The sequence below is a fragment of the Grampus griseus genome (assembly GCF_964374135.1).
Source record: "Grampus griseus genome assembly, chromosome: 10".
NCBI lineage: Eukaryota > Metazoa > Chordata > Mammalia > Artiodactyla > Delphinidae > Grampus > Grampus griseus.
Window position 1 is genome coordinate 38,259,438 of NC_139004.1, and position 12,436 is coordinate 38,271,873.

Below are 12,436 nucleotides of genomic sequence, written 5' to 3' on the forward strand. Positions count from 1 at the left end.
CAGGGAAGGGCAAGGAGACGAGGGGGCTGTTAAGAAAGCATTCTAGGTGGCCAACGGTGGGCTCCACACTGGGTAGACGGTGGGCGGGGGGCGGGGGCAGCCTTGAGGCCTTGAGATCCTCATGGGGCTGAGGAGGAGGGGGAGGGAAGTGAGGACCCCCAGAAACCACCCCAGAGCTGTCTTTCTAGGCACACAGCTCCATACCTGCACTGACAGTGGAACTGCTTTTATTATCAGAAAAAGGAGGGTGCTTTTTTTCCCCTCTTCTAATGTTTTAAGCTGCCTATGTTTATCTGCTGATACCCCATAGGTACCATGTGATAAACATTCTACAGAAAGGAACTGATGAACACAAACATAACGGCAGAAAGGTGGTGAGAGGAGGGAGGGAAGGAGGGAGAGGGGAAGGAAGGAAGGAAGAAAGGAAGCAAGGGAGGGAGGGAAGAAGGAAGGATGGGCCATGTAGAGAGATTTTACAGTATTTCAGGGTCAATGGCGATCTGGCCCCCAATCATGTTTCTGACCTCATCTCCCATTCTCTTCCTCCCTCACTGCTCCAGCCACCTGACTTCCTGACTCTTCCTCCAACCCACCAGCCATGTTCCTGCCTCAGGGCCTTTGCACTTGCTTTCCCTCTGCCTCTTAAGATTCTTCCCACACGTGGCTCACTCTCCTCTTTCAGCTCAAATATAACCTTCTCAGCTAGGCCTTCCTCAAGCCCTCTATTTAAAACTGCCACTGGACTTCCCTGGTGGCACAGTGGTTAAGAACCCGCCTGCCAATGTAGGGGACACGGGTTCAAGCCCGGGTCCAGGAAGATGCCACGAGCCGTGGAGCAACTAAGCCTGTGCGCCACAACTACTGAAGCTCGCATGCCTAGAGCCTGTGAGCCACAACAAGAGAAGCCACCGCAATGAGAAGTCCGCGCACCGCAACGAAGCGCAGCCCCCATTCACCACAACTAGAGAAAGCCTGCGCGCAGCAATGAAGACCCAACACGGCCAAAAGTAAATAACTAAATAAAAATTTTTATAAATAAATAAAACTGCCACGACCTCTTTCCTACTTTATTTTTCCATACAGCATTTCTCACCATCTGACATGCTATTTACTTAATTCTGGCTCCCTCCCCCTTCCCCAGCACAACTACCATGAGAGCAGGAGATCTGTTTATCTGCTTTGTTCATTCCTACATCCCTAGTGCCTAGAACAGAGCCTAGCATGTAGGAGGTACCCAATAAATACCCACTGAATGAATGGAAGGAAGGAGAGTGGAAAGAAAGATGGAGTCAGATTTAAGCTAATCCTGGATCCTCAACAATCTGAAACAAACTATTACCATCTGAGTGAAGGTGTGGGGGAGCTCCAAAAGCAAGGAGCAGATGCTATCTGAGGCCTTCTCTTTTGCTCCCAAGAACTCCCGAAAAGGTTCCCCCAGAGAGCATATTGTCTTAAATATTAGTTTGCAGAAAGTCTGGACCTAGAATCTCCAACTGCCATGAAAAGGATGCTCTAAGACTGCCTTAAAATAAGAACAAGGATCAGCCAAGTCACCCCCTGTGCTTGGAGACGGATGACCCCTGTAGTAGTTTCCTGTTGCCACTGTAACAAATTACCACAAACTTAGTGGCTTAAAACAAAACACTTATCCTCTTAGAATTCTGAAGGTCAAAAATCCAAAATTAGTTTCACTGGACCAAAATCAAGGTATTGGCAGGGCCGCACTTCCTCCAGAGGTTCTAGGGGAGCACTTGTATCCTTGCCTTTTCCAGCGTACAGAGCTGCATTCCTTGCATTCCTTGGCCTCTTCCCCCATCTTCAGAGCCAGCAGACCTTGCTGCAGTAGCCACTCTGCCTTCTTCTGTATCAGATCTCCCTTTGCCTCCCTCTTCAAAGGACAATTGTGATTGCACTTAGGGCCCACTAGGATAATCCAGGATAATCTCCCCACCTCAAGTTCCTTAATTTAGTTGCATCTGCAAAGTCCATTTTGCCATACAAGGCAGCATCCACAGGGTCCAGGGATTATGGCCTGGATATCTTTGGGGGCCACTACCCAGTCCACCACCACGAAAGACAGGCACCAAGAGTTTGGGAGAAACACAGTTCAGACCTCTGGTCCATTGGAAAGAAGAGTCAGATCGGGAGTCTCGGCAAGGTCCTGGGCCAGAGTCTTTCTTTAGCTGTAACTAGGGAGTGGGGAGTTATTTTCGTGCAACTGAGCATTTTGGTCCTTGGAGGGCCTCCTTAGAAGAGAAGGGTAGTTTTCTCTTCTCCAACCTGATGTCCCCAATGGACCACTCAGAAATTCATCCCAGGATGCACATGCTGAGGGTCAAGGGGAACCCAGCAGGATCTCTGGACTGTCCTGAAGGCTTTTAAGGAGGGGAAGCTGCAAAGAAATGGTGTGGGTCAGACGAACAAGCTCGGGTTCAGGGATGGCAGGTAAGCTTTTTCCCATGAGACCTGCCTGGGGTGGAGGGTTCTGAGAACCCATCTGGGTTGCGTGCTTGTTTGGAAAAAGGAATGATCAGTGATCTCTGGGTTCTGGCAAGTTCAAGGACAGCCTGTTTATCAGGCGAGTGGGCCTGCAGACGACTGTGTCTGCAGGGCAGCCTGCCTGGCTCCTGCTGCCACCGGGAGAGCAAAGCTGGCTTGTACTTCCATTAGAGCGGTGACCAAGAAACTCCACGCCGCTGAGGTCACAATTCTTGGATGAGGGAAGTGCCAAAAGCAGTGACGAGGATCAAAGAGTTACAGCAGATCACAAATGAAAGAAATGAAAATCTGTTTTTAGGTACCTATCAATATAATAATATAGAAATGAACTTAAACATGAGGTCGTTTCCCCATAACACCTGGGAGCCTCTCCCTTCAGGACCCTCCCCATGGGAGAACTCTTTCGAAGCTGAGTGGCTATGAGCTGTGGATAATTCAGTAATGGTCTCGGGAGAGCTGCAGAGATGACGCCAAGGCCCGGGAGAAGTCAGGCTTTGCAGATGGGGCTTGAAAGAAAAAGAAGGGCAACGCACTGCCTGGAACCCCAGTAACTGTCAAGCAGCAGATGAAGACTCCCGTGCTTAGGCTGGACTTCCAGTGCCATGGCCCGGTGTCAACCAGGGAGGGAACCAGTGCAGGAAGGCACTTCCTCCTGAGCTCAGCACCCCCAGAGCCTCGGCTCCATGAAACCAGCACTTACCGAGGTGCCTAGATCTCTAAGTCATGACCCCACTCACTGAGCGCTAAGAGTCACACCCAGGTCTGCCCAACACCAACGCAGCTCCTGCGCTTCCCCAGGCATCTTTTCAGACAGAGAAGAGTCACAGAGACAAGGCAGGAGGACGAGGTGCTAAAACCTGGCAGCCAGGGCCCCGGGAACCGCAGAAGCAGCCAGCCCCACGCTAAGGCTGGAGACCCGCGGAGAGCAGAGGCTTTGTTGGGTCTCAAGCGGCTCCTCCAGCCTCATCCTCCATCACTCTTTTTGCTGTTTTCCCTCTCGATCCCCTTCTTTCCTCCTCTTTATCCCTCTCCCCACCATCCTTTCATTTGTCCCCCTCTTTCTTCTCACTCTTCTCCTCACTTCCTCATGGTCTATGATACTGAAACTGAAGTGTTTTTGAAACACTGCCAGTGGTGTTACAAGAAGCTTTATTTTTCCTACTTTTTATTTGATAAATTATGATTGACTTTTTAATGTGTCTTGACAATAAAACCTAAATTTAGTTGCCTTTTAATTTTTGTGAGCCCTTTTATTTTTGTGAGCCCTCTGGTGTATCAGCATCCCTAAATAACGCGTGTGTGCGTGCGTGTGTTACTCCACCCATACTCTGGGTACTTAATCAGTATGGCTGACAGTTCAAAATCAATTAATTTTAACAGCAACCAGAGGAACTCAGATTATATACGAGGAAGAATTTCCTCGTACTTAGACTACTGCAGTAATCTCCTACCTAACCTCTCTACCTTCATTCTTTCTCCATTTAATCCACCTTTTTGCACTATTAACATAATCACTCCTTGCTCTAAAACCATCAACGGCTACCCACTGCCCAAGGAACACAGAGTATAAATTCCCTCACCTGGCATTAAATGGCTTCTATCAACCTACTAGGAATTTCCTAACAGTGGTTTCCAGGAATGGAAATTGTGAGAAAACACTTTTCTCCTGGAAATATTCATATACAGGCCAGGTTACCTCACGTAAGGGATGCTAAAAAGAAGTAGTAGCTGGTCTCCAAGGAGGCCTCTCTCCCTCCCAGTGAACCATGCCTCTTGTTGTTCATACCCTTATGTAGCCCTCTCCTGAATCTGAGCCGGTCCTATGACCAAGAAAACACAAAGTGACATTGTGTGACTTCCAAGATTAGGCCATAAGAAACCTTGCTATTTATGCCTGGATCTCTCAATACACTCACTCTTGGGATATTTCTGCTCAGAACAGCTGCCATGCTGTGAGAGGCACAAGGCACATGGAGAGGCCACATGTAGGGTACCCTAGTCAACAGCCAGCATCAGTGCCAGCCATGTGAGGGAGCCAGTGTGGACAACCAGCCCAGCTGAGCCTTCAGATGACTCCTGCCCTGGCCTCTACTTGACTACAGCAACATGAAAGACCCCAAGTGAGAACTGCCCAGCTGAGCCCAGTCAACCCACAGAATCATTAAAAATAATAAAGTGCCAATTCCACTTAAGAATGTCCTAGGGGCTTCCCTGGTGGCGCAGTGGTTGAGAGTCCACCTGCTGATGCAGGGGACATGGGTTCGTGCCCTGGTCCGGGAAGATCCCACATGCCCCGGAGCAGCTGGGCCCGTGAGCCATGGCCGCTGAGCCTGTGTGTCTGGAGCCTGTGCTCCGCAACAGGAGAGGCCACAGCAGTGAGAGGCCCGCGTACAGAAGAAAAAAAAAAAAACAAAGGATGTCCTAGATGAGCCAATAAAAACTAACTTTATTAAATCATGACCCTTGAATACATGTCTTTTATTTTTATTTTATTTATTTATTTTTTGCAGGCCACGCCACACAGCATGTGGGATCTTAGTTTTCCAACCAGGGATTAAACCTGTGCCCCCTGCAGTGGAAGCCCAGAGCCTTAACCACTGGACCACCAAGGAAGTCCCCGGAGTACATGTCTTTTAAATATCCTATGTAACAAAACAAACAGGAGTTCCATGATTGTTTCAAGAAAAAGCAATTGTGCAATTGTTTGAGTTGCAAGCTAAACTAGCCATTTTTTTCATGAAACACCTTTTTTACTTGAAAGAAAAGAATAATAGACAAATTAATTATGATTATTTAGATTGGGTATTTGACAAACTTTCTCTTGGAAATGAATGAAGTGAGACTGTCACTTCAAGAAAAGAAACTAACAGTATGTTACAAACAATAAAAAGCAAGCTTTCAAGAGAAAATTCAAATTATGGAAAACTTGTATCCACCGTTGTGAGCTTCACAGCTTCCCAGTACTTGAAGGCTTTTCTGATGAGAGCAGTGGTCTTAGTATGATTTACTGACATTGTAAAATGAAGCATGTCAACATTTAGATCTATATAACTCAGTAAACCAATTATTTCCCAATGACCAATTCAAAGTAAAAGATCCATTCAAAGTGCCAGATGGGCCAATGGATTATAATGTCACAAAGTATGAAAAGTTTGTTGATAAGATTTCAGACTCCACATTCCAACTAACCTTTAAGAAACTACCACTCATCCAGTTTTGGTATAGTAACAAAGAAAAATATCCACAATTATCTGCAAAAGCTACTAAAATATCCCTCTCCTTCTCAATTACATATCTGTGTGCAGCCAGATTTTCTTCATATCCTTCAGCTAAAACAATGTACTTAAAGAGACTGAACACAGGGTTTCCCTGGTGGCGCAGTGGTTGAGAGTCCGCCTGCCGATGCAGGGGACACGGGTTCGTGCCCCAGTCTGGGAAGATCCCACATGCCGCGGAGCGGCTGGGCCCGTGAGCCATGGCCGCTGAGCCTGCGCGTCCGGAGCCTGTGCTCCGCAACGGGAGAGGCCACGACAGTGAGAGGCCCATGTACCGCAAAAAAAAAAAAAAAAAAAAAAAAAAAAAGAGAGACTGAACACAGAAACAGTTATGAGAATCCAGTTCTCTTCTATTAAACCAGACATTAGCAAAAATGTAAAACAATGTCACTCCTCTCAACATTTTTGTTTTGGAAAATAGCTATTTTTCATTAAAAATGTCATTTATGATAAATGTAATGGATTTATTATTATATCAAATGAATTCATAAATTTGTAATTTTTAAAACTGCCTCAGTTTTAATTTCTAATACAGTAAACAAAAGTTCTTGAGGTCCTTAACAATTTTTTTGTTTAATAGTTTTTTTAAACAAATTTTTTTATTTTTGGCTGCGTTGGGTCTTCGTTGCTGCGTGCGGGCTTTCTCTACTTGCGGTGAGTGGGGGTTACTCTTTGTTGCGGTGAGCGGGCTTCTCATTGCAGTGGCTTCTCTTGTTGCAGAACATGGGCTTTAGGCGTGCGAGCTCAGTAGTTGTGGCTCTCGGGCTCTAGAGCACAGGCTCAGTAGTTGTGGCACACCCGCTTTGCTGCTCCGTGGCATGTGGCATCTTCCCGGACCAGGGCTTGAACCCGTGTCCCCTGCATTGGCAGGCGGATGCTTAACCACTGTGCCTCCAGGGAAGCCCCCTTAACAGTTTTTAAGAGCATAAAGTTGACTTCAAAATAAACGGGCTTTCTTTCAAGGTGGCCAATCTGACACCCAGTTTCTTCAGGAACAAAGCCAATCCTCAGGGATGACTTGCTCCTATAAATGAGTATCCTTGTACAGCACCATGCTTTTAGTACCCACTGAGTCTCTAATGTCTAAAAAATATTTCTGTGCATATATCTTCTCTCACCAACTAGGTTTCACTCACTTGGGCCATGGGGACAGCCAAGGACTACGTCTGAAACCATCTGTCACAGCACCTGGCCCACAAAAGTGCCTCAGATGGGAAAGACTAAGATGACAACACCAGTTTTTTGAGATTAACACTGAAAAAATCTGATAAAGCTACAGCCTCATCTTTGCCAGTGGAAACTAAGAAAACTTCTAGCTGGGGCTGGGAGCTCAAAGGTAAGGGATGGACAGGACAACCGACCCTGGACATGGACAATAGGTGCCACTGTGGCTAGCTGCTGCTCAAACAAACGACAAAGCGAATCGAGTCCATGCAGCAGCTCTCCCTACTCAGGGAGAACTTCTCTCTCGTCTCCTCTCAGAGAACCTCAGAAGCCTCCCAAACCCTCCTTCTTCCGCCTTCACATTTCCTTCAGAGGAAAGAACTTGGTATGGGTTTCAGAACAGGAGGGGCCCCCGCCTCAGGCCTTCCTGCAAGATCCACAAACAACCCGACCCCTGCAGACTGACAGACACATGGGCTCAGCACCCTGTTTGGCAACAGGAAAACTCACGGGGTGTTAAAGGCAGAGAAAGGGAAGTGAAGCCCATAAACAGCTAGTAGAACCACTGAGCTTCAGAGACTAAAACAAATCAGAGAGGAGCCCCACGTTTCCCCTGGCCCCCAGCAGGGACCCCACCATGGCCTGGCTTCCCAGATAGTTGGGACAACGAACATCAAATTCCCTGGAGCTCCCCTTCCGAGAGTTTACAAAACCTGCCAGGCATCCTGAGAGCAAACAGGGAAACAGCAATGCAAAGCACAGAGCATTGTTCTGACTCTCGTGAGGACCCGATATCCCAGCAGAGATGGAAGAAACAATTCCGTGTATCATGCCCAGCACTCTCTCATACATGCCAGCAAACTACAGACCCATGAGACAGGGACAGAATCTGGTTTTTCACTGTCATCATTTTCCAAGTGCCTAGTAATGTACCTGGCACATAGCAGGCACCCCAAAACATTTGTTATTTAAATGAAAGAAAAAGATGGACACTATCTTTGTGGCCTGGCACCCAAATAATATGGGCAGAGAAGAAAGTCTGTACATTTCTTTCTTTATTTTTTATTTTTTTTTATTTTGCGGTACGCGGGCCTCTCACTGCTGTGGCCTCTCCTGCTGCGGAGCACAGGCTCCGGACGCGCAGGCTCAGCGGCCATGGCTCACAGGGCCAGCCACTCCGCGGCATGTGGGATCTTCCCGGACCGGGGCACGAACCTGTGTCCCCTGCATCGGCAGGCGGACTCTCAACCACTGCGCCACCAGGGAAGCCCCTGTACATTTATTCATTCAACAAATACTTAGCATCTCCTCTATGCCAGACACTGTCCTAGACACAACAGGACACAAAATAAGTCCCCGCCCTTGTGGAGTCTATGTTTCAGTGGGTGTAAAGGTGAAAATCTTAATGCTCCTCAAAAAAAACCACATAAGCCATAGAATCAATAATTATTTAATAAGTTCCCACTATGTGCAAGTACCAGATGCAGTGACAGGCTCCTGGGATCTGGGACTCAGCGCTAGTGAAACCATTTCATCTGAGATGTGTCCGTCAGTTGTCAGAGGCCCCTGGGTAAGGAAAATGGGATTACCTCTTTGGTGCATCTGTCCTCATCTGTCGGTGAACAGAAGCCACTGCGTGAGTACCACGTGCATACCCCAAAACACCATGCAACGCTGCGGGATAGAAAGAAAGCCAACATCTTTAGCTGAGAGGCACCAGGGGTCAGAAAAGCAGCTCTGATACATTATAATTAAACATCAGGGCTCAGAGAGTGCTCCTAAGGCAAGCTGGCTCCTCCTCTGTCCCTCACCCCCGCTCCCCCCACCGCCCCAGATGTTGTGATTCTGAGCCTGAGTCAGCAAATATTTCCCAACCCTGGAAGTAGTCTGCTTACTTCCAAGTAAGCAGACACCGGCTTTGCTGATTCTATCAGCATGGGGCAGGAAGAGCTGGCAAGGTGAAGAAGAAGCCGGAGCCCAACACCCCCCCACAGGTGGCAGCTCCTAAATGCAGACGCCCTGAGTCATGCTCGATTCTTTGACCAAAGCCCAGTAGAGACGGCACTGGAGTCACACCCTAATCACCAGCCTCTGAGCTGTGAAGGCCAAGAACCATATGCCAAGGAAGAAGACCCACATATCTGAAACCTGATACAAGGGGCCATTTCCTCCCTGCCAGGCTCAAGCAAGTGCCTAGCTCTCCTGACACCACAGAACTCAGCTGCAAGTGGCTCCTCGCTCTGGATCCAAAGGCACAGAGGAGGGCATGTAGTTTAGCTTCCCAGTCCGCAGGTAACACCCTAAGAGGTGGGCCTCTGTATTTGGTGACAGACTACAGCTGAAGCCTTTAGAAGCGACAGGGCCAGCCCCTCCGGAGAGAAGCTGCGCCATCCCAGGACATGCCAGGAGCCATGGGCCCTGAGGACAGCTTGCACAACAGCCAGGACATCTGCATTCTATCCAAGGAAGAGGCCTACCAGCTTCCCAGGCCAGTGCCCGACAATGGCTGTCCTCTCACCAGGCCCTGGGGGATGGGGTCTGAGGGACCACAGGTGAGGCTGGAAGGCTGAGTGAGGGCAATTCTTCCTGAGTGGGTGGAGGCACACACCAAAGGAGGAGGAAAGCAAGGAGAAAGGCAGCCAAACAAACGAGCGGTTCGTTAAACTAAGGACTTAATGGGCTACACCATCTGTAGGATAATGTCAGGGGCCTGTCTGCCCACCCCTTTGAAAAAGAGAGGCAGACTGACCCAAGCTCTGCCAACGTCACCGAATGGGCACTTGGTAATTGATGATCATGACTACCCACATGGAAGATGACGCGGTGGACAAACTGCAAGAAGCTATCTGGCCAGAGCTTCTGGTGAACAAGCTGCTCTCCAAGGCCTGGGCCTGACATCCTCTCAAGCCCTTCTCACCTGCTGCCTCAGTAGAGAGCGCTATCAATGGGTAAGCAGACAGAGGAGTAGCAAACGGCTCCAAAGAGTCAGGTAAAGTCCTGGGGAGCCACAGGCTGGACTAAATCACCACCAAATACACAACCCCAACTTCATCAGAATGACCCATTAAAGCCCCAAAGGGATGTTTTCCATTGGAACAAGGAACCCCTTTTGGTCCAGTCTGCCCTATTCCCCCCACCGCCCAAGTGCTGCTTGGGAGAGGACTCAGAGGGTTAGTGGAGAGGGCACTGGCTCAGCCATCCACGACCCTACTCCTTTCACAGAAAAGGGTCTGTGCACAAGAGGGTTCCAAAACTGTAAAGTCTGGTCTGGTTGTTTCAGTTGGCTCTCCACCACAGGTCCTGAAGGCTGCCAATTCTGTCCAATTCTGGCTCAAAGACAGAGAGCACGATCCTCAAAAGAGGAGACCTAGAAACCTGGAGCCCGGTGAAACAACAGGCCTTCATTTCTGAACTGAGAGTGGGTCACGCTTTCAGAATCCTCCAAAATCAGATTGGGCAGAAATATAGGATATGTTATTTCCTGAAGATCTCTCTAGGGGACCAACGCCAAATAAAGGAGCTCAAATTGAACGCATCTGTAAAGAACTTTCAGTCTGGCAAGAAGGTTAAAGATCCAGAAGCACCGTGAAGGTGGTGGGTTCTCTAGCCACAAAGAGGATGATCTCTGTGACTGGAAGCAACTCAAGTTCCTGACACCATCTTCCTAATGCAGCCCCACAACCTGTCCAGGCAGATACTGAGTGGCTACGCCTGGGCAAAGGGAACAGGACTTCAGTGTCAGCCTCTCTCTCTTAGAGCCACAGGAAATGAAGCTCCCAAGGAAAACAGAGGGAGAAGAACCTTCAAGAGAACCTGCTCAGTTATCGACATCAGAAGCCCCAGACACATTCAGAGATGCGTGAGGGAAAAATCAGCAGGTGGTTCGAGTCACCAATAACTAAAAGGGACAGCTACCTGCCAGCCCCAGGGCTATCAGGCTGGCAATCTATTTAAAAACTCAAACAGGAAAAAAAATGTTCTGGAGCCAGTACAGAGGAAAAGGTTGAGGACCACAGGCATTCTCTGGGGCATAGATTCTGGAGACTTCTCTTAGCTCTCTGAGATAGGGCATAGGGTAGAGGGTGGGAATCAGGGCAGAGATAGGCTGAGGTATCATGGTTTAAAGATGTACAGTATATCCAGAGTGTAAAGCCACAAAGCCCTGTTTCCTGGAAGGGGAAAAGAGTTGGATGAGGCCTCCAGCTATCCCTGGCATACACCCAATTCAGCGGCTGGTCTCTCCTCAAAGGTTCCTGGAAGTCAACAGACCCATAAAGGAGAAGTACGAAAGCTGAGATTGGAAGAATGGTCTACAAATTGGACATTATCCCTGATGCAACACCCCAGTAAATTCTCCCACACAAACATTACCTGCTATTTACCTCAGACATTCAGCGCCTTACTTCAATCAGGGGCTGAACACCCACACGCCCACTCCACAGGTATCTCAACTGCGGGTCATGGGAAAGCAAAGTAGTGTCTGCAGCTAATGCTTCTCCCAGAAGCAGAGGCAAGGAACTGGGAAGGAAGGGGAGGTGGATGACAGGAATGCAGAGGGCATGGCTGATTGGAAAGAAATCAGAGAGTGGGGCAAAAACAGGGCTTCTGGGGGGAACCTGGGTAGGGGGGGCTTAGGTAGACAGGGATTGCAGGCACGGGCTGAAAAAGCCCGGTAACACCGCGAGGAAGATGGTGGGGGGGGGGTGTGATACTGAGAGGGGCCAGGCAACGCGGGAAGGAGAGAACAGGGATGGGAAAAGAGAGAGAAGACACAGGTCAAGGTTGGGAGGACGAAGACAGGAGACAAGGATAACGAGGGGGACAGAGAAGATCTCCAAAGAGACCCTGGGTAGAGAGGGCAATGAATTTGAGGACACCAGAGAAGATATGAAAGAAGAGATCAGAGACAAGGGTGGGTAGTGGGAGAGGACCTAGAGCCTGGGATGGGGCTCTCAGAACACAGAAGTGGGAGGAGACGGAGACACGAGGCCCAAAAGGGGGCACAGAGTCTGGGGGTTGGGGGGAGGCCTGTGGTTCGGGCTCAAATATTGATAGGCGTCCAAAGGCTGGGGGAGCAGGAGAAGCGGGGCGGGGTGCCAGGAGAGCAACGGACGACCGCGACCCGCCCGGGCCAGAGCGACAGGAAGCGGCAGCCGCTCCGTCAGCCGACCCCTGCGACTCTCCCCACTCCACTCCCCGCCGGGCCTTCCGCCCCAGCCGCGTTGCCCGCCTCAGCCCGGGCCCGCTGCTTCCCTCCGCTGCTTGCCTACCCGCTTCCCCGGACCCGGACTGACCTGTTCTGGCTGCCCTCCGCGCCACCGCCGCCGTCCCGCAGGCTCCGTAGGATCCTTCGGCTCCTGCCAAAACTTTTCCCATTAATCCCCAGATCCGCGGCGGCCGCGGCGGCCGCGGCGTCACACGCTGCGCCGCCTGGCCCCGCCCCACAAGAGTGACGTCACCGCGCAGCTCCTCCCCTCCCCTCTCCACGCCCCCTTCCG

The 12,436-nt window shown here is 49.7% G+C and overlaps 1 protein-coding gene across 2 annotated transcripts in view; it reads right to left on the bottom strand.

Annotated features, from left to right (window-relative positions):
* Positions 1-12,374, bottom strand: part of PPARD (peroxisome proliferator activated receptor delta) — a 77,014-nt gene extending 64,640 nt beyond the window's left edge. For both annotated transcript variants that reach the window (XM_082662749.1, XM_082662748.1), the window contains exons 1-2: positions 12,233-12,374; positions 8,528-8,612 (exon numbers count right to left, since the gene is read on the bottom strand). The gene's annotated coding sequence lies outside the window, so the exon portion shown is untranslated. The remainder of the gene's footprint in view (positions 1-8,527; positions 8,613-12,232) is intronic.
* Positions 12,375-12,436: the final 62 nt, after the last annotated feature.